This window comes from Schistocerca piceifrons, chromosome 5 (genome assembly GCF_021461385.2).
Source record: "Schistocerca piceifrons isolate TAMUIC-IGC-003096 chromosome 5, iqSchPice1.1, whole genome shotgun sequence".
NCBI lineage: Eukaryota > Metazoa > Arthropoda > Insecta > Orthoptera > Acrididae > Schistocerca > Schistocerca piceifrons.
Genome location: NC_060142.1, coordinates 148,820,846 through 148,845,361, shown reverse-complemented (window position 1 = coordinate 148,845,361; position 24,516 = coordinate 148,820,846).

The following is a 24,516-nucleotide window of genomic DNA, read 5'->3' as shown; positions in this document are numbered from 1 at the left end:
TCGCGGCGGACTGTTCAGTGTGTGTATAAACAATAGCGTAGCACACGTGGCGACGAAACAAGACGTCATAATTGTGGTTGGAAAAAGATCCTGTCTGGGAGGCACCGCAGATGCATTTCAAGGCTTGTGAATCAAACTCACCTCCAAACACGACACAAATATCTGCAGGCAGTGGATGAACGTCCATCCCAGTCTGTTAGAGAGAGAACATTGCTACGGGAACTGCATGCAACGAACATTTGGAGTCAGTCAACTCGCTAGAGGCTATTGCTCACATGGGCACTTAAAGATGACGACAGCAACGTTCATCGGGTTGGATGGACATATGAATGGTTCTCTGAACACTCCTCCATCCTATTATATTTCGACTGGCCATCAAACCTACCTGAAGTAAACCCCACTGATAATCTGAAGGGCATGTTGGAACGGGGGGTAAAACGCCGACGTCAGCACCCTCGCAGTTTGGTGGAGAATCTTGAGAGAGACGCTTAACGCTTAGTTCGTAACATTTGTCTCACAGGCGGATATAAAATATCTCAACGCATTGTTGGCACTCGTGCACTTTTAATTTGATCCGATATTTCGACTATGCTTCATTCGTTACAATTGTGCGGACGTTATTGTTCCATTTATGCAATAGTATTGTTTCACTTGCTCACACATGTCAGTCACATTGTCGCAGAGGCGGATATCATTGTAGTGGCAAGAATTTTCCTCCATTTGATGGACGGATATTACACTACTGGCCATTAAAATTGCTACACCACGAAGATAACGTGCTACAGACGCGAAATTTAACCGACAGGAAGAAGATGCTGTGATATCCAAATTATTAGCTTTTCAAAGCGTTCTCACAAGGCTGGCGCCGGTGGCGACACCTACAACGTGCTGACATGAGGAAAGTTTCCAACCGATTTCTCACACACAGACAGCAGTTGACCGGCGTTGCCTGGTGAAACGTTGTTGTGATGCCTCGTGTAAGGAGGAGAAATGCGTACCATCACGTTTTCGACTTTGATAATGGTCGGATTGTAGCCTATCGCGATTGCGGTTCATCATATCGCAACATTGCTGCTCGCGTTGATTGAGATCCAATGACTGTCAGCAGAATATGGAATCGGTGGGTTCACGAGGGTAATACGGAACTCCGTGCTGGATCCCAACGGCCTCGTATCACTAGCAGTCGAGATAACAGGCATCGTATCCACGTGGGTCTAACGGATCGTGCAGCCATGTCTCGGTCCCTGAGTCAACAGATGAGGACGTTTGCAAGACAACAACCATCTGCACGAACAGTTCGACGACGTTTGCAGCAGCATGGACTATCAGCTCGGAGACCGTGGCTGCGCTTACCCTTGAGGCTGCATCATAGACAGGAGCGCCTGCGATGGTGTACTCAACGACGAACCTGGGTGCTCGAATGGCAAGACGACATTTTTTCGGATGAATCCAGGTTCTGTTTACAGCATCACGATGGTCGCATCCGTGTTTGGCGACATCGCGGTGAACACACATTGGAAGTGTGCATTCGTCATCGCCATACTGGCGTATCACCCGGCGTGATGGTATGGGGTGCCATTGGTTACACGTCTCGGTCACCTCCTGTTCGCATTGACGGCACTGTGAACAGTGGACGTTACATTTCAGATATGTTACGACCCTTGTCTCTACCCTTCATTCGATCCCTGCGAAACCCTACATTTCAGCAGGATAATGCACGACCGCATGTTGCAGGTCCTGTACGGGCCTTTCTGGATACACAAAATGTTCGACTGCTGTCCTGGCCGGCACATTCTCCAGATCTCTCACCAATTGAAAAGGTCTGGGTAATGGCGGCCGTGCAACTGCCTCGTCACAATACGCCAGTCACTACTCCTGATGAAGTGTGGTATCGTGTTGAAGGTGCATCGGCAGCTGTACCTGTAAACGCTATCGAAGCTGTATTTGACTCAATGCGCAGGCGTATCAAGGCCGTTATTACGGCCAGAGGTGGTTGTTCTGGGTACTGATTTCTCAGGATCTATGCACCCAAATTGCGTGAAAATGTAATCACATGTCAGTTCTAGTATAATATATTTGTCCAATGAACACCTGTTTATCATATGCATTTCTTCTTAGTGTAGTAATTATAATGGCCATTAGTGTACTTTAAATGAGTACGTTTTTTGTGTTATACTCCTTAGTTTGCAAATATCTCTTTATTTATAGGTGGGTACTAATGGAGGGATACCTGTCTTGTCACATAGAAGCAGAAGAATGGTGCAGCTGAGTTTAGAACAGTTCGAGGAGAGCGATGATCAGACGATTCTTATGCTTTTGAGGAAGATCACGTATCAGATCCAGAACATGACAGTGATTATGACATAGATGTGAATGATGTTCTCATCGCTTCCGAGAATGAACAAGACAGTGTGGACTCCGTTCAGAATAGGGGAAATGATGACACCGGAACCGGTTCTAGCTTGCCATGGCAAGATGAACTGTTTCACTTGAAGTTCCAGTGCACCCATTCGTGGCACTACGAAGACACATAAAAATATAATTACAATTAGATTGTCGGCATGGTTAGGCCCTGCCAATCAGTTAGGTAATGAACCAGGCCCAGAAGAAATATGGGGTTTCTTTTTCAACAATGAGATTTTGGATGAGCTTGTAGTACATACAGACTCAAAACTGTAAGACGTAAGGAATAAATTAAAGAATCCTTCATTCTCCAGTTACAAAGATACAGACAAAACAAATTGAGGCGAACATTGGTTTTATGTTTGCATGTTCCATTTTCAAGTCTGGACGTGAAAAACTGGCATCAATTTTTGCAAATGACTGTATTGGACGTCCCACTTTTCTTGGAAACATGCCTCTAATGGCTCTGAGCACTATGGGACTTAACATCTGTGGTCATCAGTCCCCTAGAACTTAGAACTACTTAAACCTAACTAACCTAATGACATCACACACATCCATGCCCGAGGCAGGATTCGAACCTGCGACCGTAGCAGTCGCGCGGTTCCGGACTGCGCGCCTAGAACCGCTAGACCACCGCGGCCGGCCATGCCTCTAAAACGCTGTGTTGTTGTAGTGGTGTAATTCCTTTCTTTACTTCCATATATAGCAATACGTCTGAGAAAACACGTCAACTTTATGAACTATCGAACTGGAAACACTAATTATAGATTTTTAATTCTGCAAAAGAATAATCAAGAATAAACTATCTCATAAAGAAATAATATGCAATTTGGCATATTGTAAGGCAAATTATGATTTAAACACAATAAAAATATTAGTATCAATACATCATATACGCTTTTAAATATTTATTTAATTGCGATATTCACTAAAATGGACATAAACGGCAAGATTTCGCAATCTTAGTCTCCCAGGCGGATGTTACCATTATCGCACCTTTTTTTACATGAAGGGTTATCATGGATGGGACGTAACTGAAAAACATTGTGCACTCACTTCGTAACCGAATCCAGGCGGTTTCTATGTTCAGGAACGGAATTACACTGTATTAAATGGTGCTAGTAACTATCTCACTGGGAGTGGCTAAATTTTTGTCCAGTGAACTTAGATTGTACCTAGACGGCTGAAGATTTTGGTGACAATGTCTTCTTTTAATTTATTCAATGCCTAGCCAGTGTCTGTAATTCCTTTGTGTTTTAATTAGTTGTGGCTGCTGGATCATAATGGTAATGTCCGAAAGAACAGACAGCACATGTATACCTCTAATTTGTGTTAAAGTTCCCATTGTACACTGACTTAAAAAGAACCGTGACACCAAGAAGGAGTTATGCGAAATAAACGAGAGCTGGTAGCAGTGTTTCCACACTTGAAAGATGATGTCTGTTCTGATTCCCCGCCTGTCGCATAAGAGTGACACTAGTAGAGCCACTTTGAGGATGCAGATCAGGTTTGCTTTAAATGCACTCTGTAACGGTCCTGGGCGTTAGTTACCTTTGAGATTGGAAGTGGCGAGATGATGTTAGCGAAGAACGCCCTTAAGGCAGCAAAGACGCCGTTATCAACACCTCATTGTGTTTGAATGGGGTCGAGCAACAGGGCTACGAGAAACTGGCTGCATACTTGTGTTGACTCACTGTGCCTTCCAGAACGAGGAGGTCACCCAGGGAATGCCCTCCGGCATGGCCTTTCCGGTGTTTTCAGACTTTCACGCTCTATACGCCAACGGCCGCCTGTCCGATGGAGCATAAAACGTTATTCACTTGAGGAGGACACCTCTCTCCTCTCAGTGGACGTCCAGTTATGGTAACAGCACCCAAATTTCAGTCTTCGTCGCCGATGATCAGCAGTCAGCATGGGTGCATGAGCCCGGCGTCTACTGAGGGGGCCCACACGTACCAACGGTCGCTGACCGCCCGTTGGTGAAGCACTGTTGGTATTCACTTGATTCATGTGGGCGGTCAGTCGCACAACAGTTGCACGTCCATTCGCCCGTGCACATCACCCCACCCGTTATTCACCCCTGTCAAGTATGGCCCGTCGTGCAACGCTGCTCCTTCCGCCATTTTGCCACGCACGGTATTCTATAACCACGGCGGCACACGAACGTTTCAGAAACTTGGCTGTTTCGGGAATGCTTCGAAAGCCAATGATAATGCTCCTTTGGACATCAGATAAATCGCCCAGTTTCCGCATTACGACAACGACTGAGCTCTTTTCTGACAGCCTCCCCGCCCTCTTCCTCATGCTTTATATGCTGAAGCGCCAAAGGAGCTGGTATAGGCATATGTATTCAAGTACAGAGATATGTAAACAGGCACAATTCGGCGCTGCGGTCGACAACGCCTGTATAAGACAACAAGTGTCTGGCACAGTTGATAGATCGGTTACAGTCGTTTCAATGGCAGATTATCAAGGTTTAAGTGAGATTGAACGTGGCGTTATAATCGGCGCACCAGCGATGGGACACAGCATCTCCGAGGTAGCCATGAAGTCGGGATTTTCCCATATGACCATTTCACGAGTGTACCGTGAATATCAGGAATCGTGTAAATCATAAAATCTCCGACATTGCTGCGATCGGAAAAAGATCCTGCAAGAACAGGACCAACGACGACTGAAGAGAATCGTTCAATATGCAGAAGTGCAACCCTTCCGCAAATTGCTGCAGATTTCAGTGCTGGGCCATCAGCAAGTGTCAGCATGCGAACAGTTGGACGAAACGTCATCGACATGGGCTTTCGGTGCCGAAAACTCACTCATCTACCCTTGATGACCGCACGTCACAAAGCTTTACGCTTCACCTGGGCCCGACAACACCGACATTGGACTGTTGATGACTGGAAACATGTTGCCTGGTAGGACGAGTCTGGTTTCAAAGTGTATCGAGCTCATAGACGTGTATAGATACGGAGACAGCCTCATGAATCAATGGACCCTGCATGTCAGCAGGGAACTAATTAAGCTGGTGGAGACACTGTAATGGTGTGGGGCGTGTGCAGTTAGAGTGATATGGGATCTCCGATACGTCTAGATATGACTCTGACAGGTGACACGTACGTAAGCGTCCTGTCCGATCACCTGCATCCATTCATGTCCATTGTGCTTTCAGAAAGACTTGGTCAGGTCCAGCAGGACAATGTTTCACCCCACACGTCCAGAACTGCTACAGAGTGGTTCCAGCAACACTCGTCTGAGCATAAACACCTCCGCTGACAACCATACTTCCCAGACATGAACGTTATTGAGCATATCTGGGATGCCTTGCAACGTGCTGTTCAGAAGTGATCTCTACCCCCGCGTACTCTTACGGATTCATGGACACCCCTGCAGGATTCATGGTGTCAATTCTCTCCAGCACTGTTTCAGACATTAGCTGAGTCCATGCTACGTCGTGTTGCAACACTTCTGCGTGCTCGCGGAGGCCGTACACGATATCAGACAGCTGTAACAGTTTCTTTGGCTGTTCAGTGACTATCATCCTCTGCTAGTGCTGCCACCTGCCAGCTTTGAGTGGTTATTGCATATTGACCTCGAACCGGCAGTCACATTAATATACATATTATGTATATGCTGCGAATGGCAATAGCTCTTATGATGATTTCGACACGAATTAATAGATAAATAAATACCGTGGAATGGATGGATTCGACTCATGTGCTTTACGATTATTATTTATGGAGACGACCTATAAAAAACTAGTTTCATGCCAATGCCTAACTTACTCTTTCAACAACACCTCCTTTAATTCCTTAGCCCAGTTTCCTCCAAGTCACAGCTAGTCTTCTAATAACCTCAGTGGCGACGTAACGGTAAGCCCTAAACACGTTCCCTCATATTTTTCAGATCTGTGTCGCGAGGTATCTGCCTTGTCCACCAGTCACCACTATCTACTACCCTGGGATCCGTGACATCTGGTCGGAAAGAGCAGCAGATAACCTATATGCCGTCATAGATTTACAATCGCGCCGGCGTCAGCCAAATGAGCAGACAGTGCCTCGATCATCGGAGTAGGAAAATTTCTGATGGACAGGGCAATCAGATACACAGCAGGCGTTCCGTGTTGCCGGACTGCCCCCTCGCGGCACCTTGCTCTATTAAACTGTCAGCCGGTGGAATGGCACCAATTAAAAGCGACGCCATCCCAGGAGCGTGGCCGAACGGGAGCGCGAAGAGCAGCAAATTAGTACCACGGCGGGCATCGGGCAGATATCCATCTGGAGAGCCACCTGCTATCTGGTCCCCTCCGAAATACATATAATTGCTTCTGCGGCTGCGCGCCGACCGTCCGTATGATAAGTTGCTGTATAAACAGGGGACGCCTCTTTATGCTGGCGATTTTCACGTGTCACGGTAAACGCCGTTGCTGGTAGCAACCGCCACGCCGAATTATCTCACTTTTCTCGATGTGTGCGAGACACTGCCGTTATTAGAGTTCGCTGGCTTAGGTAACGCGGGCTGCCTAAGCGACTTTAATGGGGAAACGTCCGTCTAGATATGCCACTCAGTATCAGGCGCGTTCTGACCGCTGATGTTTAATTCAAGAGTCGTGTAATCCACTGTCGCAGCCACTCTACGGTGACCCCGGTCGGAATGATCAAGGCGGGAGTGAAACCTGTTAACTGTGGCCTTTAGGGAGTGGCCTAGTCTGAGATAATATCCCCACTGGTTACCGGAGCCTAATATCGCGGCTCACTTGAGGCGCTAATCTTATGGGATACTTTGCGTCCAATCTCCATCCGTCAAAGAGACGTTATATTTCACGGCATATTACACAGAAAGAAAATTTCCGTCTTTTTTCTGCATAGTATAGGACACCAGATTGTGTTACAGGTACATGAGTATTTAAAACCCAAAGAGGTACTGATTGCTGTTTGTAAAGAGGCACAGCGGAAATGTGAAATTTACGTTAAAAACCAAACTTTTAAAACTAGGGTACGCCTTCAAAAGAACCGCAACCCGTGGCGTACCGTTTATTGCTGATACTTCTTTTTCATAGCCACATCTTTTCTTTTTTCCCCCTTTGTAGTTTGACGAATGTAGGATACACATCTGAAAAGCGAAGTTGTACTGTCCCAAAAGAGTACTCATACAACTCATATGGTACAAAAATAGTGGAGAGAAACACAACAGATCACATTTACGCGAGAAAAATTACAGTTTTCCGAAGTTCCTTCACCAAAGGAACGCATTAACAACAACTGAAAACGCGAGTAACTTAAAAATATAAATGCTCGGTGTAGCGAAGCAGCTTAAATCATTAAATAAAGACAAGGCCTCCGGTCCAGATGTTATTCCAGTCAGGTTCCTTTCAGGGAGTGCCGATACGATAGCTCCATACTTAGCAATCATATATACCGCTCGTTCGTCGAAAGATCTCTAACTCAAGACTGGAAATCTGCACGAGTCACACCAATACCCAAGAAGGGCAGCAAGCGTTATCCGCTGAATTACATTTCTATTTTGCCAAAGTCGATTTTTGGAACATATATTGTGTTCGAACATTATGAATGACCTCGAAGAAAACAGTTTGTTGACAAACAGCCATCACGGATTCTTGCGAAACACAAGTACAGTAGCTCTTTATTCTCACAACGTAAAGAGTGCTATCGATCGGGAACGTGAAAGCTATTCCATAGTTTTAGATTTCCAGAAGGCTTTTGCCACAGTTCCTCACAGGCGATTTCTAATCAGATCGAGTGCCTATGGAGTATCGTCTCAGTTGTGCGGCTGGGTTCATGCTTGTCTGTCGGAAAGGTAATGGTTCTTAGCAATTAACGGAAAGTAATCGAATAAAACAGAAGTAATGTCTGGCGCTCCCCCAGAATGTGTTACAGGCCCTTTGCTGTTCCTGACGATTTAGAAGACAATCTGAGCAGCCCACTTAGAATGTTTGCAGATGATGATGTTATTTCCCCTCTTGTGAAGTCATCAGATAATCAAAACCAAGTGGAAAAGAATTTAGACAAGACACCTGCATGGTGCGAAAAGTAGCAGTTGACTCTAAATAACGAAAAGTGTGAAGTCATCCACAGGAGTACTAAAGGAATGAGCTAAATTTCGGTTACACGATCAGTCACACAAATCTTAAGGCTGTCGATTCAATTAAATAATTAGGGATTACAATAACAAATAACAAACTGGATGAACACATACAAACAGTTGCAGTTGTGAGGCAAGTAAAGCAAAAATTGAGATTTATCGAGAGAACTCTTAGAAAATGCAAAAGGTCTACTGATGTGATTGCTTAGACTGAGCCAGGCTGGCCTTTTCTGGAGTATAGCTGTGTGGTGTGAGATCCGCATCAATTAGGATTGACGGAGGACATAGAAAAAGTGCAGAGAAAGACAAGTCATTTAGTATTGTCACGAAATAAGGGAGAGAGTGCAACGATTATTATATGTGAATTGGGGTGGCAATCATTAACAGAAAAAGCTTTTTCGAGGCAGGATCTTTTCATGAAATTTTAATCATCAACTTTCTTCTTAGAGTGTGAAAATAATTTGTTGGCCCACACCTACATAGGGAGAAATGATCATCACAACAAAATAAGAGAAATCAGCGCCCGCACTGAAAGATTTAAGTTTTCGTTTTTCCCATGTGCTGTTCGAGAGTGGAACGGTAGAAAAACAGCTTGAATGTAGCTCGATGAACGCTCTGCCGGGCACGAAATTGTGAATTGCAGAGTAATTATGTAAATGTAGATGTAGATTTATATCTGTAGTGGCGCACTTAGTATTAGCTGACTTTTACTCCAGTTCACCTGCCTGTCAATACAGGGATACAACTGACGTGTGTTTACTTTCACCCATTAGAGTACAACTCTCGGCGAATCACTGCTATGCAACGTATTCAAAACCTCTCATAATGATTTCCTAAGAAATCGAAAGCCGTTATTTACCATTTGTGCGATCTGAGGTTTAAATAATACACTAGCGTTCAAAACTTAAGGACGAAAGTAATTTTCATATGTGTCACTACCAAGTCACATAGTTCGACGAAATTTGGATCAGACGTACAAAGAACTGCTACAATATAAAACAGAAGGTAACTGAAATAAATGTGCAATGAGACGAACAGAATTGACTCGTGTATTCAAAGACAATAATTACGCTGAAGGCACCGTGATTTATGATGGTCCCTTGGAGATTACAAAAGGCGTGACATAGTTCTTAATAGGGTATGCGATCACCACGGAAGTAACGCATGTTTTACGAAGTGCTGCAGTGCTGACCTTAAGGTTGATAAAGAGTTCCTACGGTAAGGCCTTCCATTTCTTCGCCAGCGTGTTTGATTGGGCTGGGTAGTCGTCGTTGGTTTTGTAGACGTCCTGCAATACATGTCCCCACCACATCCCACAAGTGCTAGACGACATTCAAGACGGGGACAACGGGCAGTCTATTTCATTCGCCGACCAGACTTCCTCCACCTGCCTGTTCGATGCGGTCGCGCATTATATCTTTAAAAATGAAGTCAAGACCAATGCATCCCTGAAAAGACGCACAGGGGGAACGAGTACAGTGTACCGCTTCAGAGATGTGGAGGTCAGTGCGTCCATGCAACATTATGCCTGCTCACAACACAACACCTGGACCAACAAAACGCTCATACCCGAGAATAGTTATGGGTGCATTACGTGTTCCCACTTCTCGCCATATGAGGCTATGTCTGGCACTATACCTTATTCATCATCTCTTCAGTCACAACTGAGGGACACCTACTCATTTGTTCATCATGAACAATTATCAACTCTAAGCTCACGACACCACTTGTGCCCTGAGGTGTGATTCGTCAGGGCATCACCATAAACCGTTTCGATTTCGATAAAATCCAAAACGGCGCTTTTCCCTTCTCAATAAGAAACAGAATTACGCTCGTCACTTCGCGTCTGGCGGTATTAGAACTAGAGTCACTCTTTTCGACAAGGCACAATAACAAGAGTTCTCATCCGTCTGGGACAAACGAAAATTCCAACACTCCGTTCTTGAAAGCAGTGCTACCAATTTGGTAGAAAAAAAATCCCTCCGAGTGCAATTGCAACCAGAGTTAGCAGGACCGCCAGGTAAGCAATCCCATGCTCCACGGTGGCATGGGCACTGCATAGTGGGGTGTTAGTTGTGAGTGTTTTGCATATCCCTATAATGCTAAAGTCCGATCCGTGGTGACCTACGGAGAAGGAAAGCACCCCAAACGATCAAGCAAATGAAAGCAAATGATAATGTCGCATAATGGAAACGTCTTACTGAATGGTAATTAACAGAGCTGGCCCAAACGAGCATGATAATATAGGTATTACACCACCCACATTGACATCTTAATGAGAGACTATTCATCCTGTAACAAAAATAAATGATCACTATAACAATAAGACTGATCATAGAAAGTCAAAACACTTAAATTACCCACTGAGATAAACAACTGAACAATTAATACTTGAACATGTGGTTCGACAGTGATCTCTAATCTCGACACAGGTGGGTGAGCACGATAGATGCGAAGTTACGTGTATAATACGCGTTTACTGCCAGTGACTATAAGCATGGTTAGAGAATTACGTTAAGAACAGGGAAAAAATAGGTTTGTACAAATATGGTTCAAATGGCTCTAAGCACTATGGGACTGCAAGTGGTAAGGTGCACTACTCTGGCATTCCCGAGAAAATCGCAAGAGACGTTCAACGCGGCTATTGTGTAACTGATGTATTTGTGCGAAGGCGACGGCTGTCACAAATCATTAGGCGATGTGATTAGCGTTCGCCCGACAGCAGACGGGTTGAGCACGAGACGATGTATCGAATCCCGCTACGACTTGATTTTTAAAATATATTTTTTTCATCACTGTTCCCATTATTTAATTCATTTGAATTAAATTTTCAAGCGCGAGGGACAGCCTTGGAAAACCCAAGTGAAACCTCGCTGAATAATGATGTGAATGCTGTAACTTCCTGGCAGATTATAACTGTGTGCCAAACCGAGACTCGAGCTCAGCACCTTTGCCTATCGCGGGCAAGTGGTCTACCATCTGAGCTACCCAAGCACGACTGACACCCCGTCCTCACAGCTTCACTTCTCCCAGTAGCTCGTCTCCTCCCTTCCAAACTTCACAGAATCTCTCCTGCGAAACAGAACTAGCGCTCCTGGACGAAGGGATATTGTGAAGTCATGGCTTAGCCACAGCCTGGGGGATGTTTCCAGAATGAGATTTTTCACTCTGCAGCCGAGTGCGCGCTATTATGAAACTTCCTGGCAGATTAAAACTGTCTGCCGAACCGGGATTCGAACTCGGGACCGTCGGAGGTAGGAGACGAGGTACTGGCTAAAGTGAAGCTGTGAGGACGAGGCGTGAGTCGTGCGTATGTAGCTCATATGGTAGAACAATTGCCTGCGAAAGGCAAAGATCCCGAGTTCGAGTCTCCGTCTTGCACACAGTTTTAATCTGCCAGGAAGTTTCACATCAGCGCACACTCCGCTGCAGAGTGAAAATCTCATTCTTGCTGCGAATGATGTTACTCACGATCATTAATATACAGGGTGATTATAATTAAAGCTAAACTTTCAAAATGCTGTAGAAATAACACAACTGATCAGAATTGCAACGTTATATTATAGGAGAAGGGGGAAAACGTGTGGCGGAAGAAAAAAAATACTGTGAAAATTGACAATAGATGGTGCTGTATGTGTCAGAATACGTAAATGAAAACAATTGTCATGTGCACGACCCATTGAAGTTGGTATAAGCACGCCGGGTACACGGCTTTTGCTCCTTTCGTGGATGTGACGTACGCCATGACTGTCTCAATGCAGGACAGCGCTGTGCTTGTAAAGCTGTATTACAAGAATGAGTGTGCACATGTCGCTCTGCAGAAGTTCCGGACACTGGAGGGTTTGAAAAAAGGCGTTGGTCCGATAACTTCCGTGGGTCTGGAGAAAATGATACGGAAATTGGAAAAGATGGGTTCTTTTGGTGTGCATCCTGGTAGAGGGACGAAACGAATTGATTCGACGTCAGTGGAAGCAGCGGCCACAGCAAAGCAGGAGGAGACGAGTGGTGGTGTGCAAACGTGTAGTGCACAGAGAATTGCCGGGACATCCTACATACCCGTCAACATGGTGCGTAATATCCTACCAAGCATCTTTCCTTGCTATCCATTCAAAATTATCCATTTGCAAGAGTTGCTTCCCGTTGACCTGCCAGGAAGAGAGACCTTTGCTTTAGAATTTATTGCTCACGTGGAAGTGGACAATGATCGGCCGTGGAAGATTTTATTGACAGACGAAGCCCACTTCCATTCTGACAGGATATGTCATTACACAAAATGTTCGAATATCGGCAACGGAAAATCCACAAGCAAATCAACCAGTACCACTTCATGCTGAAAAGGTCACTGTGTGGTGTGGGTTTACGGTACCATTCATCATAGGGCCATATTTTTTCGCAGAGACAGGTGCTTTCGGTCCTGTTACGCGTACCGTCACTGGTAAGCGCTACGAGTGTCTTTTGCGCAACCACGTCATTCCAGCTCCCCAGCAGGGTGGATGTGTGGATAGGATTATTTTTATGCAAGACAGCACACTTCCGCACATTACACACCCACGTAAGCAGCTGCTGAAGCGCCATTTCGGAAATGCCAGAATTGTCAGCCGCCTTTTCCCTACAGCCTGGCCGTCCCGATCACCTGATCTTACTCTGTGTGACTTATGGCTTTGGGGCTATCTGAAAGATTTTGTGTTCAGTGTTCTTATTGCAAACTTAGCTGCACTGAAGGTAGGCATTGCGCAATACACCTTGAACGTGGCCCCGGAAACACTTCGATCAGTTGTGGAATATGCTGTTTCTCGATTTCAACTTGATGCAGAAAACGGTGCACAGCATATTTTGATTGATGCTTTGTATGGGGCTTTTGGCCTCAGGACGGTTAAAAACCGATGTGACTGATGCTTTTTATGCGGTGTTTGGCCTCAGGACAATTAAAAACCGATATGAGTGATTCTTTTTATGAGGTTTTTGCCCCCAGGACAATTAAAAACCGATTTTTTCCATCCGATGTGATATGACCTTGTCGTGGTAACTAACAGCATCACAGCAGTACACCCATGCACATTGTGTAGTACAGTTTGTTTCACGTCAAACGTACACCTTAGGCATTGTTGTATGATTCATTTTGCCGGCCGCGGTGGTCTAGCGGTTCTAGGCGCGCAGTCCGGAACCGTGCGACTGCTACGGTCGCAGGTTCGAATCCTGCCTCGGGCATGGATGTGTGTGATGTCCTTAGGTTAGTTAGGTTTAAGTAGTTCTAAGTTCTAGGGGACTGATGACCACAGATGTTAAGTCACATAGTGCTCAGAGCCATTTTTGTATGATTCATTTGTCATTTGTAGTCGACCACCATTAAATTATGATGGCCACAAAAAAATGGTTCAAATGGCTCTGAGCACTATGCGACTTAACTTCTGAGGTCATCAGTCTCCTGGAACTTAGAACTAATTAAACCTATCTAACCTAAGGACATCACACACATCCATGCCCGAGGCAGGATTCGAACCTGCGACCGTAGCGGTCGCTCGGTTCCAGACTGTAGCGCCTAGAACCGCACGGCCAATCCGGCCGGCTTGATGGTCACAGCACCATATGCTACTATTTATTTGACGTCATTCTGCCCAGTTGTGTTATTTCTACAGCAGTGTTCAAGTTTAACTTTAATTATAATCGCCCTGTGGAAAGTCACACATGTGCCATACCACAAAAGTAATGCACAGTTACACGTCGGATGTGCTATCGACATCACACGTTGCGAGGAGGTATTTGTCACACACACATGGATAACATAATTTGTAACTTCATGCAAATACACTTGTTTTTTTTCCTTATATTATCTCTTAAATAACTTACAAATCAAATAATATGACAAGTGCTGAAAAATATAGAATAATAATACGTTTGAGCGCAGCCGAAGCGTCGCCTCATACACGTTCGTCTCACAAACCTCGAGCGCTAATCACTTTTCTTTTCTGCTAGTACTATCAGGTAATTTCAGTAGACCACAGTGAAATCATCATGTAATATAAGCTGCAAATGGGAGAAAATAATTAATTATGATAACAAAATAACGATAGAAGGAGAAAAGAAAAAAACCGAGAACATAGCCGAAAAACTACCACCAAGCTCTCATGATATAATGTAGAATCTAAAAGCAGAAAGACAAACGAATCAGATTATATTCTAAATAACAAACTAAAAGAAATTCCAGTATGATTTCAAGGTGTGTATACGCTCATGTGTATATATACTTAATATTTTCCACATTTTACAATAGAACTGGAGCGACACTGAGTCAAAAGACTAAACAAAACTCGCAGGTAAACCAGGAGAGAACAAGCCGAGGCAAATCACGTGGGAAATATACATAAAAGGAAAACACCTATCATCAGAAAAATGAAATTAACAAACGCCTTTCCGAGGGAAAACAAGATTAAACATGTTGGCAAAGAGGTCTCAACATCGAGGCATTCGCAAGCATGTCCAATAGGCAGTGATCACGTTCTGTATGAAGCTAATGTGATTTTCCCCCTTGCCTTCTACAACATAATAAACGAAGTGTCTCAGTAACCACATAACGGTATGGGTTTTCTATCGTGGAAAGAAGGAAGAATCTGGTCGCAATATGATGTCAGTAGTGTATAAAGTCTCAGAAGATCGAGTAAGAAAGGCCAACTGCGTCCTAATCCTAGACTAGTTTGCCATATGGCATCCACAAGTAAAACGATGTCAAATCGTTTCTGTAGACGTACAACGACTACATAAACCCGTGTCACTAAGACCAATGAACTATGGATGAAGCCATACCAACAGGGAATTCCATGCATTGAGCGAAAATAATAATGCATTGAGAATGGCTAGCTTCTAGCCGAAATCTAGATCTGCACAATAAAATTTAAAAAGGACGACTGATCGCTGCAATCTATAATGTACAAGTACGGAAAACTCGATCGTTCGTTCGTTGGAATCAAGTTATTGATTACTTTATATCAAGCGGATGTGACGCGCATCGGCAAAATCGGAAGACTGGTATTGCACCAAACTGTCTCCCAGTTCGTTTGCGGCGATTCTCTTTCAACGAGGTGCGGATAAGGCACTGTTTTCCAGCGCCTAAACAGCACACCGCAAGATAGCAGTCGTGAATGTATTTTAACTTATAATTCGTGCGACCAACATCAATATGGGGTTCAAGACTAGCAGGACGGGCACTGAGAAATAAACGAGATGTGAATGTGTGAGTTTCTTGAGTCACCATCAGAACAGTACGTAGCACAGATAGCATCTGCATCGGATGTCAGCCAGACCCAACGCCCAAAGGAACGAGGCTTCATAACCACCTCATACCGTAAGCGAAAGATATGGCCTTTTCATAAGAAACAACCAGAGAGTTGCTCGAGTTTCTTCGCCATCATCGAGGGAAGTGGATCAACTTGGGCCACGTAATAAGCTTTGCATAAGACATATGTATACAGTATTCGGACTTTCTATAGCAGAGTAAGAGAACGCCTTTCACGTTCTACTATCGCTCTCTGTATTTTTTTTTTTTTTCGTAACAGACATTCGGCTGAGCGTCGCCATTTTGAATGGACAACGATCAATGATGATACCGAGAGACATATGCCGATCCACCACAGTAGCCCATGGAACAACGGCCTCATCAAAACCTTGCAGAGTAAAAAGACTGCATTTACCTTCATTAAGTAGAGCACCTGAACACTGACAATAATCTCGTCGATTACAGCCTTCAGTCGAGGTATCTCCGCAGAATTGCGGAGTAGAACCATCACGTCATCTGCGTATGCACTAAGAGCTACAGTCCCTCCGGAAAGCGTCCAACCTTTCAGCTGGGATACTAGCATCCGACGTAGGGGCTCCAGAGACAACACAAATGAAGTCATTGATAGCGAGCTTCCTTGAGGCACTCCTCGACGGATATTTATAGAGGGCGTGAGTTGGCCATTAACAATCACCGAAGCTGAAACACCCATAAATAGATTTGAGAGCACTCGCCATGTGTCCACAGTAAAACCAACAGCCTCCAGAATCCGAAGCAAAAAGTAGCGGTTAACACGATCAAAGTCTAAGAAAGCAAGGGCACAAGGGACGAACGTCCCAACAGCAACCGAAATCGTGTCAAGATACTCTACTACAGGAGTAAGAATGGTACCACCAGGTACGCAGCTTTGATGTTTGGCAACAATCATCTCCATCAGGTCCTACCATTAACTGCCCTCGTCACAGTCTTATAATCAAAGTTTAACAAAGTAATTGGGCGAAAGCTATCAGCAGAAGCTGGTCCAGTGGGTTACGGGATTAAAAATATTTTTCGCACTTTGAACGAGATCGGCACCAGTCGACCCTGCAACACTTCGTTCAAAAGAGTGGTAAGGGTAGTACCCATCAGCGGCCAAAGGCGCACGTAAAATTACTTGGGAAGTCCATCCAGATCCGGAGACTTTTAAGAAGGCGATACCACAACAAATTTGTAAACTTCCTCATTCTGAAATTCAGCTAGTGGCGTTTCATTATGCTTAGGTGTAATTGTCGTACCCAAGATGCTGCCCGCGCTATCGCTGCGGTTGCAGGTTCGAATTCTGCCTCGGGCATGGATGTGTGCGATGTCCTTAGGTTAGTTAGGTTTAAGTAGTTCTAAGTTCTGGGGGACTGATGACCTCAGAAGTTAAGTTCCATGATGCTCAGAGACATTTTGAACCAAGATGCTGGCTAGTGATTCGCAAGGGGTTGCACTGAACTCATCGACGTCGTACATGTCTGCATAGCATTGGTGTAAGACACCCACTATTATCAGCTTGCTCCGACATGATACGTCCGTTATTGTCCGTGAGAGAATGGATACCCGTCACCAATGATCGTGGTTTGGATCGCATTTTCAACCCTTCCATTTGTATTCTTTTGAAGGTCAACAATTTTGCCTCTACAAGCCCAACACCGCTATTCGCAAAAGGGCGTTATCCGCAGCATCATAAAGTTCACGCAGGATAGAATAGTGATATTCGTAAGTTCTCCAAAAGTTTTGCCCTTTGGCAGCACATAAAAGCATCAAAGATTGCCTGAGCCTCGGTTTTGCCAGCTTTGTCCACCAGTCAAGGATAGAAGAGTACTTCCCAGCGGACCGCAGAGTGCGCTCCCACACGGCTAGCATCACGCCATCGAGAGAGGGATCAGCTAGGTGAGCGACGTTTAACATCCACGGAGTGCGAAACAATTTAATTGGTTGCCATTCTAGATTGAGGGTTGTAGTCACAGCACAGTGAAGCTGGGATGACTTCAACATTAAGAATGCAATTCAAATGGCTCTGGGCACTATGAGACTTAACTTCTGAGGTCATCAGTCCCCTAGAACTTAGAACTACTTAAACCTAACTAACCTAAGGACATTACACACACCCATGCTCGAGGCAGGATTCGAACCTGCGACCGTAGCGGTCGCGCGGTTCCAGGCTGTAGCGCCTAGAACCGCTCGGCCACCCCGGCCGGCCAAGAATGCAATAGCACAGGCAGTACGATAAGTAAAACCTATCTAACCGGCTACTAGAAGTCGCAGTAAAGTGAGTAAATTTAACTAACGTCGGATATTTACATATCCAAACGTCTTTCAGGCGTACGGATGGGACCAGTTCATGTAATTCACGACAGAAATTAAAATTTGGAGATTGATTTGCAGGACGCAACACACAGTTAAAATCACCATCAAACAGAATACCCGAAGGACTCTTACGCAACAAATAAACAATATCCTCTTTATAAAATCATGATCGATCCACTGCGCTACCAGTGCCAGAACGAGCATATAAAAGAACCAAGGTAAGATTAAAAAGTTGACCGCCTATGCTCCTGACAGAATCCAGCATTTCCACCTCAGCGACAGGAATGCCTTCGCGAAAGAATAAGGCGGTCCCCGTAGAATATTCGGGTGCTACATTAAAGATCACACGAAAACCAGGTAAGGAAGAATGCCTAAATAACACCTCCCGTAAGAAGACTATATCCGCACATGGATCATAAATGAACTGACGCAGCGAAGCCATTCGCAATTCAAATTCCACACGGTTAATGTTTAAGGAAAGGAACGTGTAGGGTTAGCTCATGGATCACAGATGTATGGGGGTGTACGGAACGTCTCCGGGCAGAATTAGGCAGACAGCTGAGAGTCTAGGTCCATTGCGGAATCCACATAGGAATGAAACATCGGGGGACCAGAGCCCCCGTCATCGCAACCTTTTTTCTTAGATTTCTTACGTGCCACCGCAACGGTCAGGTTGTATACGCTGTTTCTGTCGGCTACGTAGCATGGTGGCCTCTGCAGGAGGAGGTGTGAGAGGGGTCATAGGCACAGCTTCCTGCCCCACAGAATTAGGATCATGTAATGCAGTTCCAGTCACTAAGGCGGAAGGATCTGTTTAGCAAGAGTAATAGGAGGCAGATTTCAGACAACCTAACAGATCAAAACGAAAATTTCTGTTCCGACACTGAACCGCGCGACTGCTACGGTCACAGGTTCGAATCCTGCCTCGGGCATGGATGTGTGTGATGTCCTTAGGTTAGTTAGGTTTAAGTAGATCTAAGTTCTAGGGGACTGATGACCACAGATGTTAAGTCCCATAGTGCTTAGAGCCATTTTTTTTGTTCCGACACTGACAATGTTGAGTGTTTATGGAAAAAGTTCAAGTCAATCGTAAAATGCGTTTTACACAGGTACGTGCCGAGTAAAACTGTGAGAGACAGGAAAAACCTACCATGGTTCAACAACAAAGTTAGGAAACTACTGCGAAAGCAAAGAGAGCTTCACTGCATATTTAAACGCAGCCAAAACCTCTCAGACAAACAGAAGGTAAACGATGTCAATGTTAGCGTAAGGAGGGGTATGCGTGAAGCGTTCAATGAATTCGAAAGTAAAGTTCTATGTACTGACTTGACAGAAAATCCTAGGAAGTTCTGGTCTTACGTTAAATCAGTAAGTGGATCGAAACAGCGCATCCAGACACTCTGGGATGATAATCGAATTGAAACAGAGGATGACACGCGTAAAGCTGAAATACTAAACACCTTTTTCCAGAGCTGTTTCACAGAGGAAGACAGCACTGCAGTTCCTTCTCTAAATCCTCGCACGAACGAAAAAATGGCTGACATCGAAATAAGTGTCCAAGGAATAGAAAAGCAACTGAAATCACTCAACAGAGGAAAGTCCACTGGACCCAGGATGACTTAACTAAATGGGGACAAGCAGCACGATGGTTCCAAATGATTGGAATAGAGCACAGGTAGTTCCAGTTTTCAAGAAGGGTCGTCGAGCAGATGCGCAAAACAATAGCCCTGTATCTCTGACATCGATCTGTTGTAGAATTTTAGAACATGTTTTTTGCTCGCGTATCATGTCATCTCTGGAAACCTAGAATCAACATGGATTCCAGAAACAGCGATCGTGAGACCCAACTCGCTTTATTTGTTCATGAGACCCAGAAAATATTAGATACAGGCTCCCAGATAAATGCCATTTTCCTTGACTTCCGGAAGGCGTTCGATACAGTTCCGCACTGTCGCCTGATAAACAAAGTAAGAGCCTACGTAATATCAGATCAGTTGTGTGGCTGGATTGAAGAGTTTTTAGCAAACAGGACACAGCATGTTGTTCTCAATGGAGAGACGTCTACAGACTCCCAAAGGGGAGTGTTATGGGACCATTGCTTTTCACATTATATATAAATGACCTAGTAGATAGTGTCGGAAGTTCCATGCGGCTTTTCGCGGATGATGCTGTAGTATACAGAGAAGTTGCAGCATTAGAAAATTGCAGCGAAATGCAGGAAGACCTGCAGCGGATAGGCACTTGGTGCATGGAGTGGCAACTGACCCTTAACATAGACAAATGTAATGTATTGCGAATACATAGAAAGAAGGATCCTTTATTGTATGATTATATGATAGCGGAACAAACACTGGTAGCAGTTACTTCTGTAAAATATTTGGGAGTAAGCGTATGGAACGATTTGAAGTGGAATGATCACATAAAATTAGTTGTTCGTAAGGTGGGTGCCAGGTTGAGATTCATTGGTAGAGTCCTTAGAAAATGTAGTCCATCAACAAAGGAGGCCGCGCGGGATTAGCCGAGCAGTCTACGGCGCTGCAGTCATGGACTGTGCGGCTGGTCCCGGCGGAGGTTCGAGTCCTCCCTCGGGCATGGGTGTGCGTGTTTGTCCTTAGTATAATTTTGGTTAAGTAGTGTGTAAGCTTAGGGACTAATGACCTTAGCAGTTAAGTCCCATAAGATTTCACACACATTTGAACACATTCAACAAAGGAGGTGGCTTACAAAACACTCGTTCGACCTATGCTTGAGTATTGCTCATCAGTTTGGGATCCGTACGAGGTCGGGTTGACAGAGGAGATAGATAAGATCCAAAGAAGAGCCGCGCGTTTCGTCACAGGGTTATTTGGTAACCGTAATAGCGTTACGGAGGTGTTTAGCAAACTCGAGTGGCAGACTCTGCAAGAGAGGAGCTCTGCATCGCGGTGTAGCTTGCTGTCCAGGTTTCGAGAGGGTGCGTTTGTGGATAAGGTATCGAATATATTGCTTCCCTCTACTTATACCTCGCGAGGAGATCACGAATGTAAAATTAGAGAGATTCGAGCGCGCACGGTGGCTTTCCGGCAGTCGTTCTTCCCGCGAACCATACGCGACTGGCACAGGAAAGGGAGGTAATGCAGTAGTACGTAAAGTGCCATCCGCCACACACCGTTGGGTGGCTTGCGGAGTATAAATATACATGTAGATGTAGAACTGCCATTGCAACAGGTGATACTTGGTCGCTAATTTTATTCTCCTCCGGAGTTACTGTAGCCGACAAATTCAGGAAACCGTCGGCGGCTGAAGACGAAGGAGCAGGACGACATTGCATCGACTCACACTGTAACAGAGGACACGAAGACGATGGAGGTGACTCCGCTCCCTCTCCACACACAGGCAGCTCAGAAGGAGCCACTTCGCGAGCAGGAGGGATGCTGGAGATAACTTCTCCGCCACTCACTGTACCACAGACGGGAGGTATCGTAGCATCGAGAGGGGCAGGGCACGTAATAGATGCGGAGGAGGTTGCCGCAGAAGGCACAGCCAAATCCTCACCATCACCATCCTGAGTGCGACGTCTCTTGTTTGTCACTGTTGCAGGTTCTATCCTGGGGGCAATAGGATTCTGAACCTGTCGCGAAAGTAAAGGTGGAAAATCATTGACACGATTATCAGAACTGACTGTATGTTCATTATGATCCGAAGCAGAAGTATATCCGACGGTGGGAGGGGAAGGAACAAGATCAGCAACCGTCAACTTGGGACGCTGCACTAATGACGGCTTTAATACAAAAACCCTCCTCGGGCAATCAGACCGAACGTGACTACTTACATTACATAGGAAGCAGGTTTCCTCTTGACCAGTACACACGACACGAGCGCGGTAACCGCACACTTGTAAATGTCGTGGAAACTCGCGTTTGACATGCATTTCCAAGGAACGAATTCCTTTATAACACTGTAATCTGTGTTGAGTAGACCAGCTTTCACGACGGACCTTCTTCACGTTGCCGTAAGGAGTTAATACGTATTTTAGAAAGTTGTCATCAACTTCCAGCGGGAGGTTGAACACTCGAACATCGATATATTCGATTTCAGTATCTGCAAGTGACACCATACTAACGGAATTATCGCGGTGCTTGGACGGGACTTGAGAACCATGTCGCGCCAATAATCTTTCAGCGTGAAGGGATCCATAAATTTCACGCGAAACACTCACTCGTCTGCATGAAAACAAGCGGTGTGGACCTGATCAGAGCTCACACGAATTGTATCGACAATCCAATCGTGGATTTCTATAGACCCGGGCTGCACGTGTCGCGTTGTTTTATCGAAAGTAAAGCTCACAGTACCTTTTCGTGGAATACACGTGGAAACCATGATAGCCGTAGCGGCGTGGTCGACGCCGCTGCGAGTAGACGAACACAAAGAGACAGTAAGGCGAAGCGGAGGCGCTATGACTCACTCGGCAGACGGAACAACACTAACGAGGAAAAGTTCACATAAGCGACGCTGCGGCAAGTGAAATAAACAAGAACCTTCCTGCTCGGCGCTCGAAGCGGAACTGACTTTACCACTATGATTTGTTACAGGCAACTCCTTCGCAGAGATACATCAGTTACATAATACACGCGTAAAATTCTCTTGCGATTTTCTCGAATTGCCAGAGTACTGCACCTAACTACTTGAATAACGTTTTTTCTAATGGCCTACCAAAGGCATACAAAGTTTGGAATAAATCAGTGATCCCAACCTTGTGGCCACCCCCTGCGATTCAGCTCCCTCAGCATCGTCCTGTGCGACCGCAAGGCTCGCCTCATCAGTGGTCCAGCAGTAAGTCATTGCTCAACGTTCTCCTAGCTGCCTCTGTCTCCAATGTTAACGCTCTGAAACTTCGCTTTCCCTGTCAGGTCTGGAATCTCGCTGACCAGTGGCGGCAGATATTGCGAGTTCTGTCGAGTCAAATTTAAGCAAAGATGTTGAGTAATCGGGTTTCTGCCGCTTATTCGCCTCTGAGAAACCCGATTAATCAGCATGACAACACCTTGCCGGAAAAGTCTGAAGAATTACGTTAAGTAAAGATCTTAAACATTCCGGTACTCTTACAGATTTAGTGTTTAATCAGTAGAGTCGTGGGGTTAGGAGACAGGCAGAAAATGTCTTACACCACGGTGCAGTTTCGATATAGACTTATGAGACGCTCAGCACGTTGACAAAGACGAGAAATCGTGTGCTCTAGGGAAAATAACGGTAAGGACGAATCAGAATCCTGGATTCTGAAATTTAAACTCAATGATATATTGTAGCGTCGCTCTTGAGGTAACAGATATTCACACGCTAGCTTGCTAGGCTCTGCGGAGCGATACCTGGGTTAGAGATTTCTCATCTTTCGAAAGGGTTCTACAAACAATACTGTTTTTTCTCTTTTTTTCCAACGAATAGGCCGTCCAATGTCCCACCTGGACAGCATGGGCTGAAGGACGTGGATGCTGCTCTGGCTACAAATGGTTCAAATGATTCAAATGGCTCTGAGCACCATGAGACTTAACATCTGAGGTCATCAGTCCCCTAAAACTTAGAACTACTTAAACCTAACTAACCTAAGGACATCACACATATGCATGCCCGAGGCAGGATTCGAACCTGCGACCGTAGCAGTGGCGCGATTCCGGACTGAAGCGCCTAGAACCGCCCGGCCACCGCGGCTGGCTGCTCTGGCTACCTGAGCCTTCAACTTTGCCTAGGGGTTTTCCAAGTACAGGGTGTCTCAAAAAGACTATACAAATTTCGAATGCATATATTTATTAAACTTTAAGACGTACGAATACGGAACTTTACACTCATATTTACGAACATCTCAAATTCAGATTACTGATGTCAATACATCCTCCATCAGCGACACGATCAATATCACATCGATACACAAATTCCTGCCACATTCAGGCAAGCATGTCTTTCGTCACTGATGTTATGGCAGTACGGATCAGGTTCTTCAACTCTTCCAGGTTCTGTGGGAGTGCTGCTACGTAAACGTAGTCTTTCCCCATAGGAAGAAGTCAGAGAATGTCAAATCCGGTGACCGTGGAGCCCAGCTGAGACATGGTAAGTCGCCAGCTCCTTGACGACCAGTCCAACGGTTCGGTAGAGTTTCATTCAGACTCTTGGCGACACCAGTGAGGGGGTGACCCGTCTTGTTGAAAAATAAAGTTCTCTTTGTGCAGCCTCGGAAACAACCAGTTTTGTAACATAGCGAGATATCGCTGACCGTTAACCGTGTTTCCATCAAAGGAGAATGGGCCATAAACAGATAATCGGGATATCGCACAAAACACATCGACTTTGGGTGAATCTTGTACATCTTCAGTGGCTGCATGTGGGTTCTGTAGGCCCCAAATTCGAACATTGTGCATGTTTACCTGACCACTAACATG